The following is a 16,211-nucleotide window of genomic DNA, read 5'->3' as shown; positions in this document are numbered from 1 at the left end:
ACAAACTAGTATTTTAGCCCAAAACCTAAAATAAATGAAGTATACTCGGTTAACCAGATCTTGACAGTAGAAAAAGGCGGCAAATTTGAAAAATGTAGGCGCGAAGGGATATCGTCCCATAGAAAATTTGAATTTCGCGCCTTTTTTACTGACAAGATTTGGTTGACCATCTATACCTACCTATCACTAAAAAGTAAAAAATAAAATAAAATAAATAAAAAATAATTAAAAAATTAAAAATAAACAAAAATAAAACCAAAATAAAATAACTTAATATAATATATTTTTTAAAAAAAGGGAACCGCCTTCAAAAAACCAACCCACTGAAAAGTACAAAATAATTTTTATATGGCACCCCTTTACGTGTCCAGTCCCTATCCCACGGCGTAAAGCAATTTTTTGCCAAAAAGTAATTAATACCTAATAATAAGAAAATTAATAATCATCCGGGTAATTACTTAGTTTTTGAAGGCGGTGCCAAACCAACAAAAACAGTCTTTACTACCAATCAGAAAAACAATACGAGTACGTAGTACTTAACCTACAAGAACTAAATTAATGAGTAAACTAAGTATGTATTTATAATGCAAGTAAGTGCAGCGTTCTTCGTTGTATAAAATATCGGTTCTCAAAAATTTTGGTTTGGCACCGACTTCAAAAACTAAGTAATTACCCGGATGATTATTAATTTTCTTATTATTAGGTATTAATTACTTTTTGGCAAAAATTTGCTTTACGCCGTGGGATAGGGACTGGACACGTAAAGGGGTGCCATATAAAAATTATTTTGTACTTTTCAGTGGGTTGGTTTTTTGAAGGCGGTTCCCTTTTTTTAAAAAAGATATTATATTAAGTTATTTTATTTTGGTTTTATTTTTGTTTATTTTTAATTTTTTAATTATTTTTTATTTATTTTATTGGGTTTTTTATATGTTTCCGAGCAAAGCTCGGTCTCCCAGATATTATTTATAAAAGTATCTACCCGTGTATCGGAAGGTCCTACTGCTCTCTTTACGTCTGTTTGATCTTTGTATAGAGAAAATCTGCCTGTGCATAAAGTGAAAAAAAAAGTAAAATTCAAAACGTGTGGCACATGGTATTTAAAAACAACTTAGTTTCTTAAACAAAATTGTCAATACCTTCTTTAAAAAAAACGCTTCAGAAGGTAAGAAAAAGTGGTTTCTCCCGTCTAACCTTTGATCCGGGCGTAAAAAAAAAATGCATAGTATACTTTCCAAGAAAATTATTTTTAACTTGATTGGGTTGACCCATTAACGATTTTTATTTAAAGGACATACGAAAATCATCAGATCAGTTCGACAGTACCATATTATTGTATTGTCATCAGAACTACATACAGCTGCCAATTTTCATGACGCTACGATCCTTGGAAGATGGTTAAATTAGTTACCTTAGATTCTATTACATAGTTAGTTACATACAGGTCGACCTAATAAAAGCTTGTTAAAAACACTCTGCATCTTATAACACTTTTGAGCGAAGGTAAAAAGGCATATATGTATAACGGTGCGTCCAAATTCCATCACTAAGTATACTTTACGGCGTCAAAATATCCCAGCATAAATTGCGTGTGTTAAACTTTGCCCCGGCTCCATATGGTAGCATTAGCGCAAATGTCTGACGGGCGAAAACACAATTTTTACCCGCCATCAAAATTCACGGCGTGACGTGCGCCGAGAAAAACACGGGGCTGCGTTACGGGCGTATCGTGATGGCAGATTGACGAGGAAAGCCTAGAATTACTTTTCTCAAGTTAAAATGTTTTCGATAGAGTCGGACCACGCTAAATTTTCATTCCAAATGCTTCTTCAAGTAGATATGGAGCTTATAGATGTTTGCATTCTTAGTGCCAAGTTTGACAGCTTGCAACTCCCAAGAGCGTTTCCAAGCCTTAAAGATGGGAGTACGCTCTTGATGGTTTGAAGGTCGTATCGGTCTGGAAATACCGCGGGCGACATACATAGCTAAATCATGTCTAAAGTAAGCCAAGAAGGGGGTGGAAAACTTAATAAACACCTCTGTAATGGTTATAAGTTTAGAAAAAAATAAACTTACATTCTCCGACTTATTTTTTACCATGCATGGCTGATAGATTTCAGTCCTCTAGCCAAGAATATTGAAGGAGAATATCGGTTCATAAACAGAGTTATTTATGCCTGACTTTGACAGGTTTTTTTGAAGTGAAAACTTCTTTAGCGGCGCTGGGCATTTTTGAGGTGGGGAAAAATGATACACTCGAGACAGCGTAAGGCGATCACGTGACCGTAAGGGGCGTAAGGCGATCACGTGACCGTAAGCCCCGTAAGGTGGCCCACTCATAATTTAAATGGCATTTAAATCAATAAAGAAAAACTCAATGTTATTTGACATTTATGTTACGGACTCCTTTTCAAGACCTATGTTCAAATAATTTGACGTTGTCATGGCAGTATGTAAATAAACATGTCAATGAAAAAGTGTGATCTTATTTGAGAATGATAATAATATATAATAAATAAATAGAATACCTCCGCTAAACGTATGTATCGTGTTACCGGGCGTCGGTAACATAGTGAGGTGAGTTTTCACTTCTATCGGCACTCCCGGAGTGCAACTGTTGTTGCTTGTTTTCTATTAATTTGTCTCGGTCCAAGGGCTAACCTGCCCCGAGTACTGTCCCCTGTGTCCCCAAAGTCCCTTTGACAATAGCCGTCTACACCGTGGCCCCATTCTCCCATTGTCCGTCAGAATCTGGCCGAGACGTCTGCGAGTTTCAGCACAAGTCATAAGCGAGTGATTAAAATGATGTTTCTTTTAATTTTAAGACCCCCCTTTTCCCTTGTCACCCTTTTTCATAGGAAATGATAGGTATTTAATACGTCCTGTCACACTTCGCATGACCTGCCCCCCCCCCTAACCTGTTCTGAAGTAATAATTTTAATATGTGGATGAACCCTTTCGGCCAAAAAAGTGCCAAACCGTTCGACCATGCCGAAACTGTGTGTATTATAACTGTGTAAGTTTTGGTTTTGGCATAAAAACTTCGGTTTTGGCCGAAACTCGAGGAAAACCGAACCTTCGGTGTTAGTTTCGACAAAATAATCCATTGCAGTCTTGGTAGGATACTTACTATTTTTCTGTTAGATTTTGCCAGTCCACTCTGCGTCCGCGATTTGTTTTTTATATTTCCCACTACCGTAATGTACAAGTTGCAGATTAATTAGGGCCACTAGTTCGTTCAGGGGTTAGCCAACTAACTCGGAGTTAACAGTATGTACAGTTTAACCCTGTATAAACGGTTAATTTTGAGTTAGTTGGCTAACCATGGAACGCGCAGGTGGCGTTTAAATAAATAAATAGGAGTATCTGCTAGATGGCGACATTTTCAGACGTCTGACCGTCTAGCATGATGCGTTGCATTCTCGCGCGCGACTTCATATTTGAAGTCGCGCAAGATGTATAGAGCAGGGATGTTGCGGATGCAGATTTTTTGACATCCGCGGATGCGGATGCGGATGCGGATATTTAAAGGCTGACATCCGCGGATGCGGATGCGGATGCGGATGTCAACATTAGGTACTTAGAAAACGTCAAATATTAAATTTTTAGTATTTTTTTAATTAAAAAAAAACGAAACGTTTAGTATTTGAGCAATAATATAGGTGCGTTATATTTAATAAACAGTAACTTGGCCGACTTTTCTGGATCTAGACGATTTCGTTATAAGTAATTATGAAATTACCTAGCACTTACGCCGCCGCTAAGACCGACTTGTTCGACATCCGCATCCGCATAAGCTCCGCATCGATTTTATGCGGATGCGGATGCAGATGCGGATGTTAAAAAATAATGCGGAAGTTCCGCGGTTGCGGATGCGGATGCGGATGTTCGCAACATCCCTGGTATAGAGCTATAAGGTCGCGCGCGAGAGCGCAACTAATGCTAGCAGGTGTCTGAAACACTCGTAGGTAGTTCTTCGTTCTAAACTTGCACGCCATCGGCGTCTATTCAAGGATTTCGTGGGATTTGCTTTCGGCGACGGATACAAGATAAGATAAGATAGGATAGTGCCATTGTACTGATACAGAGTAATTAAACCGAGGATTTCCACAAAGGATGCATTGTTCGACTAATTAAGAATGTTGAGCTGGCGATGGCAATCAAAAGGTAAGAAATTAATCAAGAAAAGATTTAAGAGGCTTTGTTTTTAGAGTTCCGTACCCAAAGGGTAAAAACAGGACCCTATTATAGTATGGCTCTTCTGAGGTGAACTTTTCGCTTCGAACCTTAATCTTTCAAACAAAGGCCATTGTCTCTATTATCGCAAAGCCGCTAGCTCGAGCGTTAGCACGTGCCAGCACAACATTCATATTGAAAAACAACCGGTATCGTCATAGTATTAAGGTTCAAATTTAATGTCACTGATATTCTAGATATTACGTTTTGGTAGTGTAGGACGATAGACCGCCCCGAAGCGATACGGCACTCATATTATTTTGATACTTAGTGTGGTGTTAAAAATGAAACGTGGTTACATATTTATTATATTGTTTTGAGCGGTGTATGAGCGGTGTGCAAGATCCGTGTGCATGAGTAGTGGGGCACATTATTTTATCATTTAGCGACCCTAAATCAGGCTTTAGTCGGTTTCTAATATCCTAACCGTGTGCTTCGTGTTATTTAAATAAGTACTCTGCACGATATTGTTAAAAACTTGACGACCTGCTTACGTGACCCTGGATTTTGATTGCAAGAAATTTATTATATCTGATTTTTTATGACACGATTTTATCTAATAGTAAGTACGTATAACTGTTTATATACCTACACGGAAAAATGTTGATTATACCTATGTTAAACTTATTAATCTTAAATTTACATTGTTACCTTAGATTTTGTTATATAACAAATATACAACGCTTTATCATAAATAACCACGTTTCATTTTTAACACCACACTAAGTATCAAAATAATATGAGTGCCGTATCGCTTCGGGGCGGTCTATCGTCCTACACTACTAAAACGTAATATCTAGAATATCAGTGACATTAAATTTGAACCTTAATACTATGACGATACCGGTTGTTTCTCAATATGAATGTTGTACTGGCACGTGCTAACGCTCGAGCAAGCGGCTTTGCGATAATAGAGACAATGGCCTTTGTTTGAAAGATTAAGGTTCGAAGCGAAAAGTTCACCTCAGAAGAGCCATACTATACGAAGACTCCTCTGTCCGTCTGTCCGTCTGTCTGTCTGTCACCAGGCTGTATGTCATGAACCGTGATAGCTAGACGGTTGACATTTTCACAGATGATGAATTTCTGTTGCCGCTTTAACAACAAATACTTACTAAAACTTACGGAACCCTCGGTGGGTGAGTCCAACTCGCATTTGTCCAGATTTTATTATAAAGTGGTATAAATGAAATTGTAAGGGTATATATGAGTTAATTAGGTGAAAGTGAAATTTAATTTAGCTTCTAATTTTTAATTATTTTGATTGAGTTTTAGTTTAATGTTTTTATAGCGTTCTCTGATTGCTATACAGTACTTTGGAATATATCGGTGTGTAATAACTATAAATGTTTTGTGTTGGTAAATTAGAATAATAGAAATGTGCAACACAAAGTACAATACAACTTATTTAGAATTATTTACTCACTTTTGCATCAGCAACTCCGTAGTTGTCACATGTGCGTTGCCGACAAACAATTATATTTTGAACGCCAAGACAAACCGATTACATTTAGGTAGGTAGGTAGCGTAAAAAATATATATTTTTTGTGATAATTGGATTAATTATTGTTCAAATGGGCACTGAAAAATAGTAAAATAAGCTAATAAATAAAAATGATTATCAATAAAATAAAGTAGGTACTTACGCTGAAGACTTCCATTAAGTAATATTGAAACACACAGCGAATACGTGCGAAAAAATCATATTATTGAATCTAGAAACCCTCACTATTCTCGCGGCCTACTGAACTTAATAGAAACGCAAAACATCCCGTACATCTCCTTTACCTCTGATGTAAGGTTATTCGTAGTTCATAAAGCAAGCCAAATAGGTCTAGGTTACAGATCACTTACATTTAGTGTAAGGTCTGAGTGGACGCTCGAAGTGGAGCGTTCGGCGGGGCGTGCAGCGTGGCGTCGGGCTCACAAGTGATGTGAGCAGCGTGCACTAAAGCCGCTCCTATATTGCATTTGTTTAACATGCACGCCGCACGCACCGCCCCGCTGCACGCCCAACAAGAGCGTCTATATAAATCGGTGGTCACCTTACGGTGATAGGGGACCATTTTGATTACATTTCTCTTTTGACAATAACCACCCAGTACATAAAGTAGTCTATAAAGGGTGGTAGGGATTACAATCCGGTCCGGCTGATCCGGTAATCCGGCCGGATCCGGTACATTTTTCAAGCTACCGGATCCGGCAAATTTCACCGGAGCCGGTCTCGGATCCACGTCGGAATGTGTGTGTTTAATCTTATCTTATGTTACAATAACTTATCTTATGTTATCTTAACTAGGTCTTTTTGTGTAGTTCGGTAAGTGGTCTGTGGTCCACGTCTACTCCGCTATTTATTGGCTGAGGAATGTCTACTGGACCTTGATCACAACATTAAATCTACTGGACTGATGGAATTCTTGGACTACGGCCACGGATTCAATAAAATGTGCGTGTTTCATCTTATCTTACATTATCTTATCTTATCTTATCTTATCTTATCATATTCATTCATATGATTGATATTCATTGATATAGTTAATTACATGTCAGGAGTAAGTACATAAAATAAAATTACATTTCAGTAAATGTAAACATAATCGATTAAATCAATCAAAAGCAGAACAGAAATACATATGTCGTGTCGATCATAATTATAAAGTAAAAACTAAAATAATTCCATGTTTCGTTAAGTAATTTTAAATAGTTACATTTCTAGTAATCCATTTAAAATAACTAAATTAAAAATAAAAATAAAATTTTCCAGTGAAAGTAATGTCCCATCATGGTCCCATCTAAACAGTGATTTAGACTTTCACATTGTGTGTATGGATCAATGATACCCTGTCGAAGAATTCGTCGATCGTGTAGCAGGCCATCTTCAATAACATTTATACCTTATCTTTTTATATCTTATCTTATCTTAACTAGCTCCCTTTGTGTAGTTTGGTAAGTAGTCTGTGGTCCACGTCCGCTCCGCTATTTATTGGCCACTGACTGAGGAATGTCTATTGGACGTTCTTCACAACATTAACTCAGAGTGGCTGGACTAATGGAATTCTTGCTGGATTCAGGTTAGATTGGTGGTGTCATACGTAAGGGGCCCCACTGATTAACAGTCCGCCGGACGGTATCGGCCTGTCAGAGCAAAAAAAGTTGACAGGTCCGAACAACTGACAGGCCGATAGTGCACACATTCATACATCAGTGGGCATGTAAGAATCATACATGTAAGAATCTGTGTAATTTTATGGTTTCTTATCTTATCTTTTATTATTAAACTTTTGATCATGGAAAAAGTGGGTTCGAATCCCACGTTGACCAGAGTCGATCATCGTTATTTTTTTCATGGTGATTGACATCTGTATATGTATACCTAATACAATTTATAGTTTGACATCTTGGCTAGTGCTCCTGGACGCCTTTGTACATTACTATAGTTGGGTGGTTTTAGGGTATTTGTATAAAATAATCAAAGAGTTCCCTCTTGGAGCAATGGAGTGCGACAGACAGCGTACGACGTGATGTAGTCCACTGCACACTGCACGGTTACGGTTATTGCATTCGGGACGCAAATTTATTTCGAGATGCCTTGATAGTGCCAGAGTTTATTATGTGGGTAAAGTAAAACATCTATAGGTATATGTTTATGTTTATAGGTTATTCGTATTTATATTACTGGCTTATATTTCCTTATCTTATTGTTCTGTTCTCGTCCTACTTCATGTGTGTCCAAAATTTTAATATTGTTATAAGTATGTTCATTTCTAGCTGTCTTTCACCTTTTAGTGTTTGTTCCTCTCTCATTTTCTCAAAGGTTAGCTGGAAGAGATCTCTATTCGGAATAAGTTCGCCTTTGTAGATCTTTTACTTTGTTATGTTTATTCTGTGCAATAAAGTGACATACAATCTTTAAACTATTATTTGACGGCCTCCTATCCTAATCGGTAGTGGCCCTGCCTGCGACGAGGCATATTATTATTTATTTGTGAGATATTTGTTTCTGAATTACGGACTACATCTATCTGTAGTATGGAACCTACATACTCGTAGTGACGAACAGTCATTGCCCCCGCGATTTTAAATTCAAACGCAAATTATTTACTGTTTGAGGATAGTTTACTGTACTTTATTTTGTCCTTACACTGTGGTTGGTCATACTGCGATAGTGCTGCGAGAAAATTCTACATAAATAATTGATGGCTTTACTCTGAAATACTGGACGAGGAATGTGCTTCGAGGAACCAGATAAGTTTTATATGAGATTTTCCACACATCTGCTTAAAATGCTTATAAGGGTGGTATTCCACCAATTTCTTGTTCCAATGTGTATTTGCGTCTCACATTTTGCTGCATAAGTGAGTGAGAGATTCTTTAAACAAAAACGTCACATTTGACATTGATATATATCTAATCCATATAGAATATAGACGTGATATTTGACGTATCTTAAAGTTCGAATCGGGCCGTAAGAGCAGAGTGCAACGAGCCGCTTTAAACCATCGTTGCAAGGACGCTGTCTCTCGCGGTCCATTGCTTTCTGGAGTACCTACTATCACTTTTGATTATTTTCTACTGATTTTGTACCTACACAAAACATAGAAGATACAAGATGAAAGGTATTTATTGTAGGTATGTACTTGTTGACTTTTCATAAAAATCGAAATCGTTTGTCAAAGAGGAAAAAATATGTATCTAGAGGCCAATTCTGCTATAACAATTTGTTACGGATGTGATCTTGTTTTGACACGAATTTGACAATAACTCATGCTGATTTTCGCGAGCGAAATGCAATGGAATTCGCGACATTAGACACTTGACTAGGGCTTAGAGATTGTGAGTCTTTTCAAGATAGATATCATAACAAGATCAAAACGATAAGATAATAATATAGGTAAATCTGAATTGTCCCCCTAATCTATAAGGGTAACATTCCATTTCTGACCGCAGCTGCACTACTGGTACTGAACGCGTCGCTGTTACTGTCAATTTCCGTACCTAGTAAAATGAACAGTAGTGCAGCTGCGGTTGGAAATGGACTGTCACCTTTAGTCTAACAGTATCGAAAGAATCGACACAAATATATCATTGTCTGTGCCAAAATCAAGACTCTGGGCACGTACCTCGAATCAATCCCTCCTTGGATTTAAAGCTATTTTATTTTTACTAATATTAGCTTTCCGACTTGAGTAAGACTGATTCACTTGAAGGCAACACGTAGCAAATTATTTGATGTCTGAGATTTTTTGCTATATCGATGGAACTAGGGACTAGTGAGGAATAAAGATTGTGTATCTACAAACTACTTACTTACACACAGCGTGAATAAATAAAATAATAAGTGCAATGCTGCCAGCTTTCTGAGCACGCTGCCAATAGACGGCGATTTGGGCCAATTATTTTATATTATTTTTATTTTTAAGCTAAATTCTCAATTTTTGTTTGTATTTTTTAAATAATAAATAAATAAGTATTTATACAATGCTACATTTAATTCTTAAGGGTAGTTAGTATAAGGCCAAATCCATTAACTTTCATATGTTAAAAAAATACATAAATTAAATACATTATATAAAATAATTCAGCGCGGAATGTATCAACGACGGACTTACTGACACGATGTCACAACTGTCACAAGTGATGACGCAATATATTACCGCTTAAAAATTTATAGCACAGATAAGGCTACATTTAAATCTTCTATTAAAAGAGTTATTCCAAAAAACCAGAGCCAAAAGAGAGCGAAAACTGTTGAATACGATAATAAAATTATTGCAAGTGGGTTATAAAAACGCCTCGACACTGGCAGTTTTTACGATTCACTTGTCTTCGGATGGAACTATCGACTAGTCACGTAGGATAATCAAATGAAATCGATTGAACCCGAGAGTTTTTCTGAACATCGATACTTACTTCAAAGCAACATCACAATAAAATTACTCGAAGCTGCAAGTTTATTCTGGCGAGTGGTTTTCTGCGTCTGATTTTGCGAAAAAAAGCTAAGCTGCATGTGATATCGCAATTAATCATAATAGAGTCTGTGCGGAAAGAGAAGAGCCGTGGAATGTATGGTGCCCAATACATTCCACGAGTCTTCTCTTTCCGCACAGACTCTATCAGGGTTTGAAGAGTTGCCCAGGGGAACATAACCATGGCAACACTAAAAAGCTTATCCAGATACAGCAAAGGTTAAGCGCCTTTCTGATACCAATATACTCCTTTACAGAAAATCAGATAACTCTTTTGAAAGATAAGATAACAAGGGCTCCGGTACAAGCAATCCTGCCCCTTTCAAGAAAGACAACTTTGAAAACAAGACGCTTAAGGGGCATTTACATGGTACGAGCTTCCGATTGAGATTGAGTTCCGGATGTAACGGTACTGTTGCAAAAGCGAACGTCTCACTCGGAGTAACTGATGTATTACGCTCAGAGTTTTAATTGCAGTTCTATGGTTATACAATTCTGATGTTTGTCTGTGAAAGAAGCCTCTGGAACCCGTTGGCTCGTTGGGTGGACGATATCCGGAAGGTTGCGGGTCACTTCTGGATGAGATTAGCTCAGGACCGGGACCAGTGGCGTATTAGAAGAGGCCTATGCTCAGCAGTGGGCGATTAAGGGCTGATATGATGCTGATGACAATTCTGTTTACATTCAGTTAACTAAGAAGAGACGGTTATCCTCATCACCTTTCAAAGTGTAATATTAAACAGTCGCCATCAGATATATAGGAGCGGCCAAGGTGTTGACAATATCTGAACAAGCACTCTAACGCCTTGACAATAGAGGTGTGCTCAGATATTTGTAAGCGCATTGGCCGCTTCGATATATCTGATGGCAACTGTACTAAGAAGATTTATTCATTTTAGACGATAGTTTTTCTTCATATCACGATAACCGTACTTTCGTATTGTATTGTACAGTGTAAAGGACCCTTTAGTTACAGGAAACAAGCGACAGCCGCATTAAGCAGATCCTTAGAACAGATAAAAGGATAACTTATTGAAGGGACTTTGAGTTTCGGGAGGATAGATATTATGCAAAGGAAGAACGGAACAGTTTAAAAACAAAAGCTCTCATGCGTTGTATCAAGGATATTTAGAAACAGGATAATTTGGCTAAAATAGGTATTTTTACTTCAGACTTATTAGTTATTGACATAATTTTAACATACGTTTAACATAATTTTGAGATAAGTACATAGATTGAAATTGAAATTGAGGTTATTGAGAAAAAAATCAGGAAAGTTTCAAACTATGATTTTAACATGCTAATAAGTCAACATTGTCTACCAAACTATAGTTTTCGCCTTAGCTGAAGCCAGCGCAATATCATGGCCAGCGCGTTAGGCACGTGATAACACGCTAGCAAATAACCTGCTCATTAGGTAATGGGCGTTTTTTTTTTGTTGTCCCCTACACTTTTTTTTTTCAAATTTGGGATTTTTTATGTTATTTTTACTCAGAATCACGAGCTCTTTCTATCCTAATAGTAATAGGAGAAAAAAAGTGTCCCAAAATATCCATACATTTTTCGATCTTTCCATTCCGCAACCGCCATACAAAGTCTATGAAAAATGGTGACGTAATGGAAATAAAAACCTTAGGACAATTTTTTTCTCCTATTAGGATAGAAAGAGCTCGTGATTCTGAGTAGAAATAACATAAAAAATCCCAAATTTGGGTGTAGGGGACAACAAAAAAAAAGCGGCCAAGTGCGAGTCGGACTCGCCCATGAAGGGTTCCGTATTTAGGCGATTTATGACGTATTAAAAAAAACTACTTACTAGATCTCGTTCAAACCAATTTTCGGTGGAAGTTTACATGGTAATGTACATCATATATTTTTTTTAGTTTTATCATTCTGTTATTTTAGAAGTTACAGGGGGGGGAGGGGACACACATTTTACCACTTTGGAAGTGTCTCTCGCGCAAACTATTCAGTTTAGAAAAAAATTATATTAGAAACCTCAATATCATTTTTGAAGACCTATCCATAGATACCCCACACGTATGGGTTTGATGAAAAAAAAAATTTTTGAGTTTCAGTTCTAAGTATGGGGAACCCCAAAAATTTATTGTTTTTTTTCTATTTTTGTGTGAAAATCTTAATACGGTTCACAGAATACATCTACTTACCAAGTTTCAACAGTATAGTTCTTATAGTTTCGGAGAAAAGTGACTGTGACATACGGACGGACAGACAGACAGACAGACAGACATGACGAATCTATAAGGGTTCCGTTTTTTGCCATTTGGCTACGGAACCCTAAAAAACGCCCTAATAAGCGGTCATCATGGAGATTTCTTGGATCCCTTCATTTTCTCATAATATAATGATAAATACATGCACACATTAATATCTTGTCGTTTTAACACCATTGACAAATGAAAAGGAGGGTTCTATCAAAGAGTGAAAAGCGACAAGGAACCAGGGATACCAAATTAGATTTCCTAATATACAGGACATGTACATTAAAAATTCGGGACAAGTGGTAATACATTTTTAAAACCATGAAATCAACAAAAACATATTTATTACCTTTAATTTAAAATTACAACGTACATTGACAAATAATCAAATTTGAAATCGTATTTTCAAATTTTACTTTTAAGTATCTTACGGCGCGAGATACAATGTGTTACGTGTTGGTCGTTTTTAATTTTTGGACAAAATTGTGGTTAATTGGCACAGTTTAGTCCCAAATTGGGTCCCTCAAATTTCGGGGCATGAGAATTGATAATAGAGACGTCCTGAAAAATTGGAGACATCAGCTGGTCAACCTAGGAGGGACACTCCCAGGAATGCCCCTTCAGTTGAAGTGTGACCCTTCGGGATTTATGACCCTTTGTGGATACAATAAAATGAGCATTTGTAAACCTTATTTCAACGAGATAGGGTCTAAATTGATCAAGTGTTTTGTTAGTACATTTGCACGAGTCGTACAATATTTAACGAGGATTTTAATGGATTTGATATTCCGGTGTGTCTTTGATGACGAAATTTGATTTAATTGTTGTTATGATTAAAGTAAATAACAGGCGGCACATTCGACTCAGCAGAATGACAGAATGTGACCAGTAGGGCTAATATGGCCGGCTCTTTATCATTTGTCACCATGGCTGTCACGTTGTAAGTACGAAAGTGACGCATAGCATGACAGGTGATAAAAATGCGACCATGATAGCTGCCCTAGTAGCACGGTCGCATTTTTATCGTTTATCACCATGCCTGTCACGTTCTAACAAGTATGTAAGTGCGAAAGTGACGGGCATAGTGATAGTCGATAAAAATGGAAACGTGCTGAGCCCGCTGGTCAGAACACTAGACCTAGGTATGTCTATTTTTCTCATTATTATACACAACTTTAAAAACAAATGGTGTTAGTTTTAAATAATGCTTAACCAATCTTTAAGAAGATTAAGAATAGAAAGAAAAACTAATTTGCAGTTCATTAAAGTATCATATGTCCTACTATTAGCGCCCGCCCCGGCTTTGCATGGGTTATTAAATTATAAACCTTCCTCTTGAATCACTCTATCTAATGCATGTTAATTATAAGATATAATTTTTTTTGAAAATATGTGTGCCGCCGAGTTTGTTGCCGGTCCCATATTGGGATCCCCTCCTCCAATTGAGGGGGGATTTAAATCTTTTCGGGGCAGAGGTGTAGGATTGGAGCCGGTCTACCTAGCTTTATTTGACGTTCATAAGCGCATTGTAATTATGCCTACTTGAATAAACTATCTTTTATCTTATCTTATCTTTAAGTATTAGAAAAAAGCATCAAAATCCGTTGTGTAGTATTAAAGATCTAATTACACATAGGGACAGACAGACAGCGGAAAGCGACTTTGTTTTATACTATGTAGTGATTATCATAAATTGGCCCCACAAGTACCTAAGTATTGGTGCATGTGGGGCCAATTATGCAAAATGAATGTAATACTGTACATAAGGTTCTCTCTTAGTAGTCTATGTAAGTGTAAAACGCGGAGTGAACTATGCAGGCTAATACTAAGATATTCACTATTAGACAGCCTTCTCACGGACGACCAAATCTGTGCGCTAGAGTCTGTTCGGAAAGAGAAGAGTCGTGGAATGTATTGGGCCCCATACATTCCACGACTCTTCTCTTTCCGAACAAACTCTACCTAAAAACAATAAAATCTCCATTAAAATGGATTCCAATAGCCCCAAGGCTCCTCTGTCCTCGAGTGTAAATGCAGTTTACTCGTTCAGTTGACAGACCTCGCCGCCTCGGCTCTCCACTCGACGCGCGCAATTTGGCGCGTGACGGCCTAGTGCACTTGTGAATTGACTAGTATTTTACCGTAGTTTTACTTGCGTTAAATGTTCGTTTAAGCGACATTATAAAAAGCAAGTTTTGAATAATTTTACTTCGAACCAGCATCATCATCTCCTCATAGCCGAATTCAGCCACAGCGATTACATTCTACCGCTGAGAGCGTCGCTGGTGCGTTCTCAAGTGACTGACGTACTTAGCCGATTTTTGCAGCGAATGTACGTGCGACCACAATCGCTGCAGGCGGCCTAGCCAATACAAGGTGACAATCGCTTGCGCTTCGCCATAGAATCGCTTTGTGTCTTTCTATCATTAGTTAACAGTGACAATTGTGTTTCGTTCGCATGTAGTCTACGGGGCCAGGTCAGCACCCCTCCGACATAATTGTAAAGTATGATCATTATTAGTACAGCCAGCTGCACCTTTTCTCTGCAGCTGACTGTACACGCCAGTAGCATAAAATACGACCCAAAATTTTCTCTTCACTCACATTTTCCTCATTTTTCAGGACGTTTCATTAAGCTTCTTACCTGAAAACAAAAGGAAATTAATGTTAAAAGGCAATAATAAATTCTAAAGGTCGGCTAGTACGTTATCTTTAATTGAAAATATTAAAATATCGCCCGGGGCCAATTATTAGGAGCATTGAAAATGAGATAAGGTGACGGCTCGGGAAAAGCGGAGCGTTATCGGAAAGAAAATATCGCAAATTACAAATCAAATTTAAGCTTAAGGTTTTTTTTACATAAAAAAAATTGAAATGAAAATTAAATCACGCTAATTAATATGAATTAAATTGATTCAAATTATGTCAAAATTTATATAAAACAAAATATGCTGGTTCAAAATCAGACACATCGACCTTACTATTTAAAGATAAATACACCTATTAATAAGTGTAAATGTAAAATATAATAATATTTTTATATAACATACATATGTATTATTTGAAAAAGTATGAAAGATGCCACACAGACTAGCAAGAACGGCGCGGTGCGGCGCGGTCTATAATGTGACCTCTTTCACACAAGTTCATACAACACAAACATAATCGCCTCCGCTCCGTCAGCGTCTAATGTATCCCAGTAAGGCTGTAAGGCTGTGTCGTCTATTTTTAATCCTCCTAAGCCTATTACAACCTTAATTTTCTTTGGAATGGTACAAAGCGGGGTAAAATATGTATAGTTTTTTAAAGAAATGCTGCGAATCCTAGAAAGGTGATATTATGTTAATTTTGTTGTCTTACACGTGTTTTAGCATATTTTACGCCTATACCTATAAGGCCATAAAAAATATTCAGAAAAAAATAAAAGAAAAACTTCCATAAATAAAACTTAAGTTTTAATTAGGTAAATCAACATAATACAGGTTGGCTCGAAAATACGTTTTTACAGTACATATGGGGCTACTTTTCCGCACTAGTGCGTAAAATAGCACTTTTCGTGCGTATGTCGAAACTTTAAAGTGCCATATGTACTGTAAAACGTTGTTCGATACACGTGCGAATAAGTAATTCTCAACTCGTGTCGATTTAAAACACACCCTTCGGTCGTGTTTTAATTTATCGCCACTCGTTTCGAATTTCCTCTTTTTCGCACTTGTATCGAAAATAACTATTATGTGTTTGTGTATAAAATCAATGAAGCATACATTGACGATAATGTGTATTGTTT

At 37.2% G+C, this 16,211-nt stretch overlaps 1 protein-coding gene and 1 long non-coding RNA gene across 2 annotated transcripts in view; one reads left to right on the top strand and one right to left on the bottom strand.

Annotated features, from left to right (window-relative positions):
* The window catches only part of LOC134649415 (uncharacterized), a 356,591-nt gene that overhangs the window by 125,140 nt on the left and 215,240 nt on the right, over window positions 1–16,211 (top strand). Inside the window, exon 2 of the long non-coding RNA XR_010096959.1 lies at window positions 11,986–12,273. This is a non-coding gene — a long non-coding RNA (uncharacterized LOC134649415). The remainder of the gene's footprint in view (window positions 1–11,985; window positions 12,274–16,211) is intronic.
* The window catches only part of LOC134649372 (centaurin-gamma-1A), a 384,793-nt gene that overhangs the window by 161,447 nt on the left and 207,135 nt on the right, over window positions 1–16,211 (bottom strand). The gene's annotated exons all lie outside the window — the stretch shown is intronic.

Source organism: Cydia amplana, chromosome 7 (assembly GCF_948474715.1).
Source record: "Cydia amplana chromosome 7, ilCydAmpl1.1, whole genome shotgun sequence".
Taxonomy (NCBI): domain Eukaryota; kingdom Metazoa; phylum Arthropoda; class Insecta; order Lepidoptera; family Tortricidae; genus Cydia; species Cydia amplana.
Note: the sequence above shows the minus strand (reverse complement) of the source record. Positions and strands in the feature narration are given on the sequence as shown.